Source organism: Rhamphochromis sp. 'chilingali', assembly GCF_963969265.1.
Source record: "Rhamphochromis sp. 'chilingali' genome assembly, chromosome: 1".
NCBI lineage: Eukaryota > Metazoa > Chordata > Actinopteri > Cichliformes > Cichlidae > Rhamphochromis > Rhamphochromis sp. 'chilingali'.
The window spans coordinates 3,220,684-3,238,974 of record NC_137929.1 but is presented as its reverse complement, the minus strand read 5'-3'; the positions used below and the strand labels follow the sequence as shown (position 1 = coordinate 3,238,974).

The 18,291-nt window shown below is 42.8% G+C and overlaps 1 protein-coding gene across 1 annotated transcript in view; it reads left to right on the top strand.

Moving 5' to 3' along the window:
- Positions 1 to 2,423: 2,423 nt before the first annotated feature.
- Positions 2,424 to 18,291, top strand: part of LOC308399100 (uncharacterized protein) — a 37,177-nt gene continuing 21,309 nt past the window's right edge. The window contains exon 1 of the transcript XR_013972073.1: positions 2,424 to 2,813. The gene's annotated coding sequence lies outside the window, so the exon portion shown is untranslated. The remainder of the gene's footprint in view (positions 2,814 to 18,291) is intronic.

Here is an 18,291-nt window from a genome sequence, read left to right as displayed (position 1 = left end):
ATCACTAGTGTACATATATTTATAGATACAAAAATATTTAGTCATCTTTTCTCTTTTACCATGTCTCTCTAATATTTGCTCCTTACTATTTTTCTATTTTCTTTATTATTTTCTTTTATTATATTTTCTCCTACTGTATCAAGCTGCCGAGTGACTGCTGCTCGTCAAACACATTTCATTGCAATGTTGACCCTGTGCTAACTTGCAAAAACAAATAAAACTGAAAACTGAAAAGAAGAAACTGGTCGTTGTTAAAGGAAAGGTAATCTCCACATAAGCAGCTTAGATGACCTTCCACGTGTAAATCTTACAATGTGTTGACTTGGACATGAACAGTGTAGGACCAGAAAAGTCCCAGCAGTGTTAATTTGTCACATTAATGTAAAATGAAGTATTTTTCTGATGTTGGGTTAATCGTTCCTACAGTTTAAATGAGCCGTCACTGATGTTCACATGTGGCAGCCATACTCTACGGCTTCTGTAAATAAACACTGATTACTGAATCCAGTTTTGGCTACATTAAACTCAAAGACGTTCAAAGGATGGCTGGAAAGCTACAGACTGCAGTACTGTTTGGCACCAGTAGCAAAGTATGTCTGTTGTGGAGTTGTAGACATGTAACTTGAACATGTTTGTAACTTTTTACTAGCATTTTGTTTACTATGTTTCAGATCTATGGCACTAAATGGGGGACTGACCACGTTTTTGACCTTGACTGGACTTACTGGGTCCAGTAAAGATATCATAGCCAAAGGTGGCTCTGCTTCCAGTTCTGGCTTATAGGAAGATCTCTGAAGGTTGGGTGTAATCCTCTCCTGACTTTGGATCACTCTCTTAGATCTAAACCTCCAGCTCTGGACTCGCCATCCTCAAAGACTGCTCCATAAGAACACAGGCATGTGTGAACAGCCCACTCCTCCTTTGGTCAATGGCACACACTTTTAGACGATGTGTATTCAGCATCTGGCAAGAGTGGAATCAACTGGGGCTCTTTCTAAATTGGCGTCACCATTGATTGTGGTGGTGGCAGCAGCTCATTCTGCTGGCTCTGTGTAACAGGGTCATAAATCACATTGTTATAATGTGTTCTAAACCCCCAAACTGCTCCTTTTATACCTGACTTTTAGGACCTCCAAGCCTGTAGTTGTGTTCATTATCAGTTAGAGCCCCTCCTCGTTCTTTTCTTCTTCTTCGGTGCAATCCTATAAATACAGTGTACCCCTTTTGCCTCTCCCCTTTTCTACAATCCCCCTGTGGGAGAGGTGGGTGTCATTTCTTTCCAACACTTTAAAACACACATATAATGCATATTTAGCCACCTGGATGTTTCTGGTTGCAATTTTAGTTCGATTATTGTCATTATTAAGCCTGTTTTTGTTAGATGTTATAAGTGTGTCGTATGTGTGTATCATAAATGTGTTTTAGGCGCCATAAATGCTAGCATGAATATATACTCCTTGCTAGCTTGGGAGCTGTGGTGGGTTGAACTAACCCTCTTCCCCACTGTTTGTATTTGGTCGTAGGAGCTGGAGTGGGCAAATTATTTACTGGGAGGTCTTTCTTTCTTTTACCTTTTTTATCAGACACAACGCAGAATCACACCGGTTACATCTGCAGCTCATCCATCACCTGTTCTTCCCATCACTTAATGTTTTTGCTGCAAGACGTTGGAGTGAGTGCCATCTATTTTGCTGTTGTTTGGAGGCATTTTAGTTCAGTGAGAGACAGGAGGTCACGCAACAAACTGCTCAAACGAGTGGAAGCCGCTGCCCTCTGCTCGTCAGCTGGGAAACCTGGATCTCCCTTGTTGTGTTAACAGACCTCTCTGCATTGAATCATACCTGTTATTAACCTCTGTCTCTCTTCCACAGCATGTCTTTATCCTGTTTTTCTTCTCTCACCCCAACCAATCACAGCAGATGGCCCCGCCCCTCCCTGAGCCTGGTTCTGTCGGAGGTTTCTTCCTGTTAAAAGGGAGTTTTTCCTTCCCACTGTCGCCAAAGTGCTGCTCATAGGGGGTCATATGATTGTTGGGTTTTTCTCTGTATCTATGAAGCGCCTTGAGGCGACTTTTGTTGTGATTTGGCGCTATATAAATAAAATTGAATTGTCAGGGTCAAAGTTCAGAGGTAAGTTTGTTTAGCAAATGAATGACAATAAATCATACATGTTTGCTGATTCACAGATTGACAGCCCAGAGGAACAGGGCTGTGTCATTCCTGTGATGTGATTCAGCTTTATTTTAGTATTCATTTATTTTATTAGCTTTATTTCAGCCACTCAAACAAAACAACATTATATTATATTTAATATATTTAATATATATATATATATATATATATATATATATATATATATATATATATATATATATATATATATATATATATATATATATATTAAATATTACAAAACAAAAAGACATGAAGTGAAAAGCAGGGCGCAGAGTGAGGCAGAAGAAGACAGACTGGGCCAAGTCCTGCATGTGCGAGAGCGAGCGAGACCCGGGACAACGTCATCCGCCTCGCCTGGACTAGTCCGCCGGCCGGAGGAGGGACAGTGGCTGCACTGTGCAGCCGAAGACTCACTTTGATCGCGCAGGAAACGAGCGACGCAACCGGTCCACCGTCCGTGCAAACTGCGCCAGGCAGCGTATTGCACGCTGGAGGACACCGAGGAAAGTCACAGTAGGAGCGGCGCTTAGTGAGAGGTGATGTCGGGGGGACATGGCTTCTTCTCCGGTCACCCCAGCATCGCTTGAAGGAGAAACACCTTCACCCACCGGGAACGAGGAGCCCGCGACCACCCGACAGGTACGACACGCCTCCGAGACCCTCTGCGCGCCCGGTAACGTTGTAACGTTTTACCGAAGTTCATTCGCAAACACACCAGTTTAAGATGGACCCGAGAATCAGCACACGGGAGCACTGGTGTCTGACTCAGCAGAAACGGCGCGACGTGCGTGTAATGCTTCGTATTTGATAACGATGGAATAATTCTTTAAAATAAGCACACAGATAAACACTGGTGGGTGGAAAAGCTCGTGTTTTGGTGAAATGAGTCCCGCCTAGTCCGGTCTACACCTCATTCAGCAAACATCTGAGTCACCCTGAGACGCCAGTGCGCGTCCTTGTGATGCAAAAAGCCGTAAGTGACACGCTGTTTACACGCAGGAGCAGTTTAACACATGCAGGTTGTGCCAGTAGGCGTTTCCTTCAATGTGACACCAAACGTGTAAATCAGTGCTGGGAGCGGATGTTGGACCTGATCAGTCTTAATCTGACAAACTGTAGTTCCTGCTCTGTTTCTAATTCAGCCCCATGACAGACAACCAGCATGTTCTCCTGTCACGTGTTATTGACACGCACATCTTTAGTCCGTGTGTGGGATGTTAAAGGTGAGTTTGTTCAGGGCACGATCAGACTGAGGCCATTTCAACAGGTGCAAGGAAGTGTTAGTGTGGTTACTACGGCAGCACTGATGCCCTGATGAGTGCACATGGCTGGAATGAAAAGTCAATGCTATGTATAGCATGAACTACTTGTTGTCTAAGGCGGTGCAGAGAGTGAGCAGGAAATATCTGAGGTTGGATATTTCAGTACATACAGAGCTGTGCAGAGACATTAGGATCTTAAACTATTGTCTGTATCTGGCAAAGCGAGAATCTGAGCCTTGTGTACAAACTGTCTGGTGTTTGTTCTGGCAGGAATATGAAACTACTGTGCACAGCATGCTTATTAAGATGGCCCAGGACCAGGTCATCTTGCAGGATGGTAGTGTTACATCGAGAAGGTTCCTCTTTAATTGTTGGATTTCTGTGTGAGTTTTCTCCCTGTGCCTCTGTGGCCTCTCCCCACAGTATCTGTGTTTGTGTTTAAAGTGTTTAAAGTACAGCACTAGATGATCGTATGGGTGAATGTGACTTGTTGTAAAGCACTTTGAGTTGTTGTCTATATAAAGTCTAAATGGAAATCCACTTATGTGCAGAGGACCAGAAGATCCAGCGCATCGAAATAAAAAGTTCTTTGCTTAAACAATGAATTGTGCGATAAAATATTAATTTACAAATTCATTTTTAAGTTATTTTATTTATTCAATACAAAAGTAATTTATTATCTAGTAATTTAATTGAAAATAAAAAAATTTATAAATCAGTATTTGAAAATAAATTATTATTCCATTAATAAATACTTCAAATCAGAAAAAAAAGAAATAAAATCTCAATAAAAACCTCACATCAAAAATCCTTTTCCTGTGTCGTCTCATGTCCAACATCTGTGTAGGCAGAGTGTAAACACAGAGGCTGAATGGCCTTTGGTATAGGTGCAAAGCTAAGACTGTCTAACCAATGACAGAGCTCCTTACCTCGCACCGGCTAATTTGCATTGCTCCGGGATTTCGGAAATTTATCCATTTATTCATTATGATGTGGTTCAGCATCATAATGCTGAACCACAGAAACACACACACACACATATATATATATATATATACACATATATTAGGGGTGCAACGATACTCGTATCGATATTGAACCGTTCGATACAGTGCTTTCGGTTCAGTACACATATGTATCGAACAATACAATATTTTTAATTTATTTCATCAACTTTCCTTCTGCAGATGCTGTCTGTGTTGAGAGCTCAGTGGATCTGCGTTCGACTACTCCGCCTAGGCTGCACTGTCGAGTGCAGATCCACTGAGCGCAGGGCAAGCTAGCAGACAGAAGCTAAGCTCGTTGCAACATGGCAAACGAACCTCCCCCACCCTCACTCAGGTTTTCATGTGACGTATGACCCTGAAGGTAAGCGAGTCATGGACTAAAGTAAAACAGTATGTTGGATGTGCCATGCAATGCTCAATTACATGGGTGGGAACTAGTGTGTTAGCGCAGTTAGCTCGTTAACGTGTTGACGCCGTCCAGCCCCACGCACGGGGCGATCTGCGGTAGCTTGTTAACGGAGATTTGCCGTGTTGTGGCGTTAACGTCATTTCAGATTAACGCTGACAGCACTAGTGGGAACACAACGAATATGACTGCACATTTACTCCGACATCATCCTGGTGCAAAGACAAGTGGAAGCAGACAAAACAACAAGCACCATGCTACAAACTTTACCCGAGTCATTTAGACAGCCGTTAGCACATGATTCTCCTTATGGGGACCTGATATGTTTAATATGCTGCTGAGAATATAGCCCAGAAGAAGCGTATAGTAGAGCTTTTATTTTGAAAGAGCCATTTCTCTGTAATAAACTCTCTTTTCCAAAGATGGGTGATTCCTCCATCAGATAGATTTATTTATTTTTTATTACTTTTTGTTTCAGCAACATTAAATTTAAAAACTGTACGTTTGAGTTAAAATATATATTTATAATTTTAATAACTGACAAATTAAAAAGGCATGAACATTTTTTTTGTATCGAAAAAATATCGAACCGTGACACCAAAGTATCGAACCGAACCGTGAATTTTGTGTATCGTTGCACCCCTAATATATTTGTATATATGTGTGTGTGTATTTATACATCAATCCATTTTCTTGCTTATGGAGTTCAGGGCCTGGGACCTACTCCATGTCAGCTTTCAGTGTTTATGAACATGAACATTATGAACTCATGACTCCCTTGGGAAGCCTATGGTTTTTCATAGGCAGGGGATATTTGTTTTATCACAGTTCATTACCAAACAGAGCAGGGTTCTAATTGATTTGTGGCTTTTAGGATATTATGTATAGGTGTGTAAAAGTGGAGTGAATATAATTACAAACAGCAATGCTAGTGGAGTGATGACAGACAGGGCGGTTGGGGGGTGGTGAACAGTTTGCCAACAGTTCTGCCCCTGTAGAGAAGGACATCTGCCATTTCTTTTTCCTTTTAGTCAAACAATTCAGGTAGTGATGAAAGAAAATCAGACTGTGGCAGTGCTTGCAGCAGGTAACGGAGTGATAATGCAGAGTTTTTACTGCAGTGGACAGTCCCTAGTGTGACCATCGCTGGAACCAACCAGCTGATTTACACCATGGCAGCAGTCATCAGTGAAGTTCTTGGCTGCAACATGAACAATCTCAAGTAGCAATGCTACTAAACTTGCTGGAGAACTTTTAGTTCAGGCCACTTGATGAGTTTCACACAGTACTGCATATTATTTCATTAGGTTGGCACAAATGTAGGATTGTGTTTGTGATATCACGATGTGTCTGTTTCCTTTTCATATTACACTAAAGAGATCATCGCCTACAAGCTTAAACATTAACAGTAGACAAGGCCCGATAGGAATCTAACATCCTTGGAATCAAGCTGTGGGAGTGAGTTTTGAAACCTTTCTGTAGGACTGCTTTAAACTTGCCTTCTTGGTGATGTGTTGTCTGATGTCTTGTTTGACTTGAGCAGATTCTTTACGTGCTTTAAGTTTCTAACACATTTGCTTTAACCAGTAATTGAAACTGCTGAGTAGGAAGTACTAAAGTGGGTGTTGAGCATGTTGGGTGTGTCCTTATTACCTGTTTCGATGTTTTCTTTTAATTGAAAGCGTTTCATGAATATGAAATGCTTCTGCGTAATGTTAAACGTTATAAAATATTCTTATGATTTAAACTCTGTATTCATGGCTTATTCTTTCCTGGCCTTTCCTGTAAGCACTTTTATGCTCGGTGGTAAAATATCACAGAACAGTTTGGCGAGTGTCATACCGCCTGGATTAGTGGCTCAGCTGGTAATTCAGAGATTTATGTAGCTTAGTTTGCTGTGTCATGCTGATTTGGGGAGACTGGACACAGACCTGAGTCATTCTCTTCTGGGTGATCACAGTGGTTACTCTCCTCCCTTCCTCATCTCACCCTGCAAAGAAATCTTTGTTGTTCTGCCTTGACCTCTTCCTCTGTGTTAGTTTGCTGTCCTTTCATTAGCTAGCTTTAGGACTTCTCCTCTCCTCCATGAATGTGTCCCCACTAATCCCATTACATGCTTGTCCTTGTCCCACATTTATCAAACATACTTTTTAAACTCAAACAGTTAGAAATGACATTCATTACTTCATTATGTAACATGTCCCTGTGATCTAAACAGCCTGTTAGCCCTCGGAGCACATTTAAGTAAATTGAAATAATTGTGCCGATAAATTGGATTTGAAAGCTCTTATTCTAATTTTCTGTTTTGATGATATTTGGGATATGCTGTTTATGTAGAACAGCTAAAACTAGTTCTTTATATTCCCATATAAATGATAAACACACATTATTTACAAAACACTGCCCGGTGGACGCCAAAGGATGGCCTGTTTTGATTACGCTGTGATCTTTTTGGACTGCACATTTTTGGTCTACGATCAAAGCTGCCACACCACGCTGGATTAATCTCCCAGTAGCTGAGTTTATGAAGTCATAAGAAAGGAATGTCCCACATGTTCCTGGTGTTACACCATATTTGGACTGGGACACCTTTGCTAACCTCTGTTGCTCAATGACACACTGATTTGAATCTGGAGGCGCTGGCGACATATTTGCAGCAGTGTGGGTTCACAGAGGCTGTTTGGACTCTGAGCATGTGACACACCAGTAGCGTGCCACGCTGGGCCTCTCGGGGTGGCGTACAGTGTCACTGTGTGTGTCTATTTAAGTGTTTGTCGTGTAAATGAGGACAACCAAGATATGTGAAGTATAGAGTGGTGTACCACAGTGACAGGTTAATGTCAGTGTGAGTGTGTAGCAGTTTGTGTGGCCAGAGAAGGTCAGCAGCCTCCAGAGGACAAAGCGCTTGTGTTCTTCCACAATCGCCCGTTTGATCAGACAGATCATTTGGCATCTGTCAGGCTAAAAACAATAACACAACATAAAACCAAGCATACGCTCTGCAGTCCTACAGCTAACTCCTGACAGTCTGTCTGCTGTAGGCTGAAGAAATCAGGGGCTCATTCATCTGCACCTGTCAGCGTCTTTATGCTAACAATAGATCAAACAGTATGTGTCCACAGGATGTGTAATGTTGAAGGTTACCGTACATCCTTATCTCCAGCACTGAGAATCAGTTATCACTGATCGCTGTCTCTGCTTTGTTTTGACATGTTTCATATTTATATATTTCATATTTATAAGGTAAATACCCTACAACATTACAGAGAAGAAGAAGTAATCCCAGGCTCGGTGAGGGGCAGCCATCTGCCGTCACCAGCTGGAGGTGATGAGTGGAAGACTCGATAGGCCACTCTTATTTTCATCCACTGCTTCGTTACCTCGACACGATGTTTTGGATCATCGTCATGCTTGAACATCCATCTTCATGGGACGAAGGTTCCTCGTCACAGTACGATACGCGGTCCTGTCTATTGGCCCCTCCATGCAGGGAGGTCATGTTGTGCTCTTAGCAGAAAAGTGACCCATGTTTCCACCGCTTTACTGTGGGGGTGGTGTTCTTTGGTTTTTAGTGATTGTGAGGACGTTTTCACAGACAAACCGTCACAAAAAAACCCCATTAAGTGCCAAAATGACATAAACCTGTAGTTTTAAAATTTTTAAAAAACTTCTCAACAGAAAATCTGTTTAAACAAAAAGGTTTTGAAGTGCTTTTTAAAAGAATGGACAGAGTCAGCTGTAGACTGGTGCAGAGCCTTGGTGGTTTCTCTAATCCAGCACAGAGGCCAGTACATTAATCTAAATGCAATGATGGAAACGCATTGATAATTTCTTCCAGTTCAGCAGAGGAGACCATGTTTAGAAATGTTAGGAGTGAGATAAAGATTTTACACAGTTGAAACTCAGAGAAGACTCAAACATTACACCAAGATTTTGAATGCTGAACTTAGCATGTGAACAAAAACAGAATAGAATGCGTTTTATTGTCACTACACACATGCACAATAAGCTTCAGAGCATCTCCTATTCAGTGCAGACGTGGGAAAGAAAGGGGGGTGAGTTGCACAGTTCTGCAGCACTATCTACAAATATAGAAACAAAACATAGTGCTATATATTACAGTGTGGGTTACTGCACGTAAATTAAGTGTTGCACTGTGGTGATGATAGTTGTGTAGTCTGTGTATAGAGGTCCTACATTGGGGGGTGGAACTGTGTTTATCATGTGTGAGTTCAGGTTACGGGTGGAAAAAACTGTTGTGAGTCTGTGGGTCTCCTTGCTGATGCACCTGTAGCGCCTCCCTGAGGGAAGCAGGTTGAACAGGTTAGAACCAGACTGGGAGCTGTCATGGATAATGCTTGCTGCTCTGCTGAGGCAGCGGGAGGAATAAATGTCCATCAGGGAGGGGAGAGGGCAGCCGATGATCTTCTGTGCTGTCTTGACCACACTCTGAAGCCTCTATCCGCCTTAGTGCAGCTGCCGTACCATACCGTGATGTCAGCAGCAGGTTGGAGTTCAGCTTGTACTTCCTGAAGACTCTCAGGAAGTGCAGCCGCTGTTGGGCCTTCTTGACGACCGCTGAGATGTTGTCTGTCCAGGAGATGTCAGCAGAGATGAGGACACCAAGGAACCGGGAGGTGTGGACCCTCTCCACACGCTCCCCGTTGATGTAGAGGGGGGCCAAGTCAGTGCCTCCTGACGTTGACAATGACCTCCCAGTCCCAGGCTGTTTTCTGAACACCATGCTGCCAACTTTAGGACTCTTTATGCTGATTCTTTCATCCGGGCTGGACTTCTTATTCTTGACTGAAACTTGGCTTTGCCCTGGTGAGTTCTTTTCTTTCTCAGAACCAACCCGATTCACCTTTCTAAGCTCACCCCAGTCCACTGACAGAGGTGGAGGGCCAGCTTCAGTTTTTAAAAACAAATTCATTGTGGTGTGCCTCAAGGATCTGTGCTCGGCCCAGTTCTCTTTTTCCTTGTACATGCTGCCTTTGGGAGTAATACTTAAAAAATATAACATTTCCTCTCACTGCTACGCCGACGACATAAAAATTTATTTCCCTTTGACATCAGATGTCTCTACGTCTCTGGAACCCCTGTTTGACTGTCTAAATGAGGTACAAACGTGGTCACGTCTCTCACACTGAACGAGGATAAGACAGAAGTTATAGTTTTTGATAGTCACACCCCGCTGGAACAACTTACTGATGCCTTAGGGTCCCTTGGTAGCCATCTCTCACTCACTGTTAGAAACCTTGGTGTTTTCCTGGACAGCTCAAGAAATCGACCTCCTCTGTGGTAAAAAACAGTTTCTACCAGCTGCGTCAGATATCTAAAGCAAAGCCATACCTCCCTTTGAAGGACCTTAAAAAACTCATTCATGGTCTTATCACTTCCAGATTAGACTACTGTAATTCTCTCTACTCGGGCCTCCCACCTTCCTCTATTCACCGGCTCCAGTTAGTTTGAAATGCAGCTGCGCGTCTCTTAACTGAAACTAGAAATTATGCCCACATCACACCAGTTTTAGCCAACCTACGTTGGCTCCCTGTTGATTATCGTACCAATATTCAAAATTCTTTTGCTTACCTTTAAAACTTTAAACAATTTAGCTCCCAGCTATCTACGCGAGCGCCTCCATTTGTGCATCCCTAATAAGGCACTTAGATCTTCCAATCAAATGCTCCTGACGCAACCGAGGTCTCGTCTGAAGTCCAGAGGTGATCGGGCCTTTGCTGTCGTAGCTCCCAGACTCTGGAGTAACCTCCCTCTTTATATTCGTTCCTCCGAGTCCATGCAGTCTTTTAAATTGCGTCTTAAAACTTATTATTTTAGTCTGGCTTTTGATCCAAACTACTATGTTATTTCTATTTTATTTATTTATTTATTTTGATAACACTTCTGAAGCATCAGAGCTGTCCTTGCCTGTGATAGAGCTGACCTGCCATAGGACACTGGGAAGAGTGTAAATCCAGGCTGAATTCCTTGTGTTGGACAGTATTTGTGTGCAGCAGCAGCAGAGCGCACAAATCAAACTGTATGTTTTGGTAAGCCTGGCCTTCTTGTACTGGATGTCAGTGAGCCAGTAGCTGGTGAGTTCATCACATTAACATCTTTACTAGCAATTTCACTAGCTGGGACCACATCCTCAGTTACGATGAACGATGATGGATGAGGGAGCGTGTACTGGTGCTGCAATGTGGGGAAGGCCTCAAAGAGGACCGGCAGCGGCTCCTGGGCTCCAGGGGGGCATGAAAATGAGAACAGAGGGTATTGGTGAAGGGGGCATATATAAACTGAGGCGGCGAGAATGAGGTGTGGTTCCACTCCTGAAATTCAGATAATATCTCCACTTAGAATAAACTGGGTCAAAGAAAAAGTGCCTCTGATTGGGCTGCTTTCTACAGTTGGCTGTGAGTCCATTGCAGGGCATCAAACATGGATAAGGGGTTGTTTCAACAGTAATTCTATGATGGAAAATTAACGAGGCATTTATCAGGATCTATATTTAATTTAATATCTATTTAACATATTTAATCAATATAAAGCTCAGTGTCTATTTCTTAGCTTGTAAAGTTGTGAAATTCATGGCAGATTCACTTCTTGGCTGTTTTGCGTTTTATTAGATAGTTGATAATAAAGAGTGTCTTTGCCTGTGGCTTTGTTAAGACTGCAGGTTTTTGTCCGCCTGACCTTTGGTGACCTTGGCGAGCTCAGGATGAACAGGCTGTCTGCTCTGTTTGGGTGTGATGCTGCCTGCAGAGACAGTCTACTCTCATGCAGACACAACATCTTTACTGATATAACGTGGTCATGGACTCTTCTCTGTTCTTCCTTATTAAATAATAGTAAAATGACTCTGCAGTTTTGATTCAAAATGCACCAGGTCTGCTCAGTCTGAATCACACCGTTAGAGCCAGACCAAATGATTGGAGCACCAATGTTAGCACTCAAAGAGTCTAAGCAGTACCACTACCAGCTTTGGCCAGTGCAGGAGTGAACATGTAGATCCATGTTCTACTGAGCAGACACTGAGCAGAGGCAACATGCAGTAAATGAATTAGTGGTCTCCACATGTTTGCACCCAAAGTTTCCCTGCTTTTGTGAGCTGAGCTGTTTTAATATTTTCCATGTATTAGATGATACTGTCCAATGCTTCCAGGACTGTGAAGATGGAAAAAATGATGTTGCAGTCGTTGCTGAAGTGTTGGTACCATTTGAAGGAAGTCATTAAAGCGCCAGAGCGAGCAGACAAGGCAAGCACTCAAAGAATGTGGAAGGCAGTCGGGGAAAGTTGCCATGGACGGACTTAATTCCTCCCAGCCCCAAACAGCTTTTATACTGTGGACAAAAATACATGAAAGTGTGTGTGTGTACCTGTTTAGATGTCTCTGTGGGGACCAAGAATTGGAATGTTACTATACTTGTGGGGACCAACAGTCATTTATGAGGACAAAAGTGCCTCACGAGTTTGAGACTCACAATGTGGTTCTAGTGTCAGGGTTACAGTTAGGTTATGGTTAGGTTTAGGTTGAGCGTTAACCATCCATTATTGATGGTTACAGTGAGCGGCTAGGAAAAGGATCATGTCAACTAGGTGTCCTCACTAAGATATCAAAACTAGAATGTGTGTGTGTGTGTGTGTTAGTGAAAGGAACTGTAACTGGTCCCAGTAGCAGCAGGATACAAACGCCATAATGACACAGCTGCCTCTCGTCTGCCTTCCTCCCCTGAGTGAAATAAGATATTTGGGACCTTTGAATAGTTTCTTGAAAATATTTTTTTGTTTAAAGAAAGGAAAGAGAAGTTTAATCCTTTAACTATTTAACTGTTAGGTGTCAATCCCTGGGAGGGTTTCCCCCTTTTATTTGGCGTGGAGTCAGAATTATGGCTTCTCCACACTGTGGAAGTAGCTCTTTGACACAGTCGAGCAGTCATTGGTCATAACAGGATCATTTAAGACTCGATGATGAATAAGACTGTTGAAGTGCATGAGAAGGATCTCATATAAAACAGTCTGTGTCTGCTCCTCAATTCAATTTAATTCAGAAGACCCCTATGAGTGCAAGATCAAGGAAACAGTTCACCCTGCCTGGGATAGTGTTACCAGGGCCCTGCCCTGGAGCCAGGCCCGGGGAGGGTGCCAGAAGCTGTACATCTGGTGGCCGGGCACGGGTCCATGGGGCCTGGCTGGGCACAACCCGAAAAAGGGACATGGGCCCATTCTTATGCAGGCCCACCACCTGCAGTGGGCGCCATAGGGGTTGCATGCAATGTGTGCCACGTGGCAGCCAGGATCAGAGGCCATGGTGGACGGATCCCCGGCTACCAAGACCAAGACTAGACTTAGTGTCTCATAGTCATTGAAGAACTCTGACTTGCTTCCTGTTCTAGTTGTTCTCTGGAAAAAAATCTGCAGGTCAAACAGGTGCACATACAAAGAGCACATTATTGATTAAAGCCTGGAAAACAACTGAGGCATTTGTCAGCCCGGCACGCTTGAAATGTCCAAGTGTTGAAAACAGTTTTCCATTCGTCACCTCCCCAATGTCCACCAGATGGAACGTGTTTCTAAGATCAAGCTTAGTGAAGATTATTGCTCTATGTAGTGGCTAAAAGCTCCAGCTGAAGCTGTTCTACAGTGGCTGGATGCAAAGCCCAATCACCATATAACACAACGCCTCGCAGATTCATTCCCCATTCTGACTCTGGGATGTGTTGCACTCAGAGAGAGGAAATGTTTGCTGCTATTAGCGTGAATGCATCCCTCCCCGATGGCTAATATAAGCCCCCATGGTGGTATTGTCAATCCTCACAAGAACAGTAGGAAGCGCCTGAAGAAACCACCCAGCGCTGAAACCCTCTTAAACAGCCAAGCCAGACCACCAGGATGGCTGAGCCATCATACCCAGTAGCCGAAGGTATAATCTAAAGGGGACTGTTTTGTGCAGGCGAAAAAGAGTCAGGAATGCTGTGAGCAGGGCTGTGGAAGCTCTGCCATAGCCACCACCAAACAACTGAGTTATTTTTACACATCGGCTAGCATCTGGCCAATCCACCACCTTTCATTGCTCATGCCGTTACAAAACAAACAAACAAAACAAAACCCATCAACCCATAAATACGAAGAATCACTGTCGGCCCACCAGGCAAATGCCCAGTATGCCCGATTGAAGGCACTCACAGCTATGGCCTCTGACAGAGTGATGTAAAAGAGATGGAGTCCAGAGATAAACCCAGAATTGTTATGTGTTGTACTAGAGACAACACACTCGTTTTGCAGGATCCACCTGTGTTATCGCACAGGGAGAATTGATGTGGCCATTCTTCAGTCCTTCTCTATCACTCCTCCTGAGTAAGTCTGCTCAGCTGCACTGACTTCTCACGATGTTCTTGATGAGGAAGCTGATCGTGACTTGTAGTTTCTTTCAGTATTCAGTTATGGCAGTGGTGTCCAAACCCAGGCCACGAGTGTCCTGCAGGTGTTAGACGTGTCCAGCTGATTTAAATGGCTCAACATGCCTTGAAGTTCTCCAGACACCTGGTAATGAACTAATCATTTGATTCAGGTGTGTAGACCCAGGGTGAGATCTAAAACCTGCAGGACACCGGCCCTCGAGGCCTGGAGCTGGCCAAGTTATGAAGCTAACTATTCTCAAGGCTAATGTAACAAGTTCTTCAAATGATTTCGTTTCATCCGTAGATACCAACTCATCTCTCAGGTGCTTACAGCGTGATAGAAAGTGCTTCAGAAGAGTCCAAAATGTTGCTGATTTAGATGTTCTGTCATGGCATAGGAGGATTCTGGATTCAGGAGCAGATGGTGCAGTGAAAATGTTTGTTTACAAACTACAGAGAAATACATATGGGCTTGGATTAAGTGGGCTGCTTAGAGCAGGGCGATATGGCCAAAAATATGTATCGCGACATATATTTGAAAATTTGCGATAACGATATAACTGACAGTATAATTGATGCGAGACAAAATACAACTCCACAACTTTACCAGCGCAAAAAGCCCATCAATTTATTTTCACTTAAACAAGCAGCTGTTTTTTTATGTGCATTAAGGCTATATAAACATTTAACAGTGCAAATGCAAATTCCTTGCTGAAGTTTAACCAAAGGGCATTTCCAGTAGAAATGGGCTGACATATCCTGAGCATAACCATGTATAATATCCACTGAAGTTAAAAAGAGGTGCTTTGCAACATTAAACTGCTGTGTGCAGTACGCATTTTTCAGACCATAAGCTGCAGGGGATTATAAGGCACATTAAGCGAAACAAAGCAGTCAGATAAATCAAACTTTATTAAACTCATTCTTCTTGCTTCCTCCACTTCTCTACCATTGATTCATTAATGTTGAATTCTCTGGCAGCGGCTCTATTCCCATGTTGTTGCAGTATATTAATGACTAACCTCGTATTGTGGATGGATTATCTCAGTTGTTCTCCTGACTGAAGTTTGGTCCGTTTACAGCAGGAGTGTCAAACTCAAATACACAGTGGGCCAAAATTCAAAACTGGAACAAAGTCGCGGGCTAACGTTAATATTTATTGAAATATATTTATTCCTCCAGATATAAGAATGAATCTTTTCTTATGGACTCAAACATGTTTTGCTGAAAAACTGAATATGGAACAAGCAAAGCTTAATACTAAACAATATATATATTAGCTGTATAATACCAGTAGGCCAGCTCTGATAGTAATTTGGTATGGCTTCGCGGGCCAAATGTAATTAGGTTGCGGGCCAAATTTGGCCCGCGGGCCAGAGTTTGACACCTATGGTTTACAGCAGGGGTGTCAAACTCCAGGCCTCGAGGGCCGGTGTCCTGCAGGTTTTAGAGCTCACACTGGGTCAACACACCTGAATCAAATGATCAGTTCATTACCAGGCCTCTGGAGAACTTCAAGAGATGTTGAGGAGGTCATTTAGCCATTTGAATCAGCTGTGTTGGATCAAGGACACATTTAAAACCTGCAGGACACCGGCCCTCGAGGTCTGGAGTTCGACACCTGTGGTTTACAGCATCCTGCCATGCGATTGCATTTGTCTCTAACCATCAGGAACCCTCACGTTAACTTTTATCGAGTGGAAAAGTGTTAGTGTTCGTCCTCCAGCTTCACTGTGTTTATGCTAACATAGCTGTGTCGCTAGCGATCACGTAGCACATCATTATATAGCAGCTAGCCCAACTTCAGTAACCCTACAAACGTCACTGCTGTTTAGTTTTCTGTCTTCATTTATGTTGGAAGTGACAGCAGAGCTGTACGTTTGAATTTTTTCAGAAATCTCTCAGTCAGAACATGCTATATCATGCTTAGCCACTAGCAAAACCAGTGAGCTACCTTCCGCTAACTTCCTGCTAACTTCCTGTTAACTTCCAAGTCCGTTAAATATAATAAATTCTGTTTTCATGGATGCCTGGATGTTAAACTTAATTGTTACACCTGGTAAAGCAGCAACACTGATCGTTTTATTAAAGATGAAAGAATTTAGACCGTTTTTAACTCTCAGTGATGTCGCAGTGTTCGTTTGACTTTGGGTCCTGAAGGACGGAGTTTAGGACCCAGATTACTCCCAGATTTAAGAGCACCTTAGTCCAAAAAATATGGCAATAACGACGGCCGCTTGCATGTTCTACAAAAAAAATGGTGCTTTGTTGTGTATCTGACGGACAAACACCAAACCAGTTCCACACCACTGAAGTTGCAGCATTTTTACAAACCAATTCTGGTTCATGTGTTTCACTCAACGATCCGCTTTCTCATTCTCTGTCACCGCCAAGCTTTTTTGGCCATGTGCGTATGAAAACAAAGGCACTGCGCATGCGCACTTTACCCATATTCTATCGCGATATTTTATTTTTTTATCGCTGCCCAACATTAAACCAGTATTACCATGAACAGTATAATGTGGCACAGCCATAGGTGGGCTGGTAGGAATGCTGCGGAGGGAGGAGAGAATGGGTTAGCCAGAGTCTAGAGTGAGATGTACACTTACAGAGAGAGTCGAAACCATCCTACCGGGCGATGTGGTGACAAGAAGCAGGTAGTAAGCGACGTAACAGGCGTGTCTTTTCCTCTGTAGAGCTAACACTCCTGCTGTTTTACTTCTGTACTCCTGTGCATACGTCAAGGATGTCACAATCACATTTTACAGCATCCATGTTATATTAGAGATACTTTAGTCCCAGCAAAGTAGTGTACTGTTGTTGTTTGCTCCATTGCAACAAAACATGCAATGATATTATACTGAATTGCACCAGTTTTTAGGACGTCTATCTTTTACTTTCTGTGGGTTTTTCACTGCTTCTCTGTGATCAGATGAATTGTGCACTCTATTTGCTCTTCCACAGCTTTATTTTTAGTCTTTGAATGCTCCCATCACTTCTGTGATGACAAAAGTCATGATTATGCCATAGTCAGTCTATTTATATAGACCAAAGTCTCATCAGCAGATCCAAACCGACAGAAAGGCCACGGTTTCCTAAGAATAGAGCACTTACCAGTTATTCACATTGAAATGTCCTGTAACGTAGACGCCGTTATCATGGTTTTGTTAACCTTAAAGAACAAAACTATGTGCCTGTTTAAATATTTATGGTCTGTATATACATTAATAATATTTACCATTAAAGGCAGTTTACTTTATACCTAGATCATCGATCACAGTGCATCGATCGGCTTCCTGCTTTACTTCCTCATTGATGACTGAGATGTTGCAATTAGTCCTCCAAAATATTAAGCAGGGTGCACGCCATCCCATCAGTTTCCATACTCCTGATATAGAGTGAGATTTCCTGAAGCCTTGCTATTTATAGCTGCAGGAGGCAGCTTCTAGCTTCTCCCTGGAGGAAGCCGTCCTTGTTTTTGTCTTCATCAAAAAAACCTTAAAATCTAAAAATACAGACACCAGGTTCTTTGTTGGGCTTCTCTTTGTGGTTTGCTGTGGCTTTGCATCTGCTCTGCATCCCTGACCATCAATGTCACCAACATGTGTTCAATGATCAGCCAGTTCACCTCTGAGGGACTTTGGTCTATTCAAACTGGCTGAGATGCTGTGGCTTAAAAAGGCGGTTCAGACTTGAAAACCCTCCGATGGGCTGAATTATAACTCTAATAAGAATAAATAGCTACATTTACAACCTGCATGTTGTGTTTACTTGTGTTGTCTGTGTCTAATATTAACATTTTGTTGATGATCTGAAACATTAAAATGTAACATTTTTGGATTCATTCCTGTGGAGCTCAGGTCGGCACTCCCAGTCAGCGAGCCATGGCATGCATGTATGTGTATGTGGAGACATGTGTCTGTATGTACGCATGCATACATGTATTTATACATACATGTATGCATGTGTGTGTATGTTTGTATGGGTGTATCTGTATGTTTGCAGGTGCATGTATAACTTGTACATATCGTTCTTGTGTA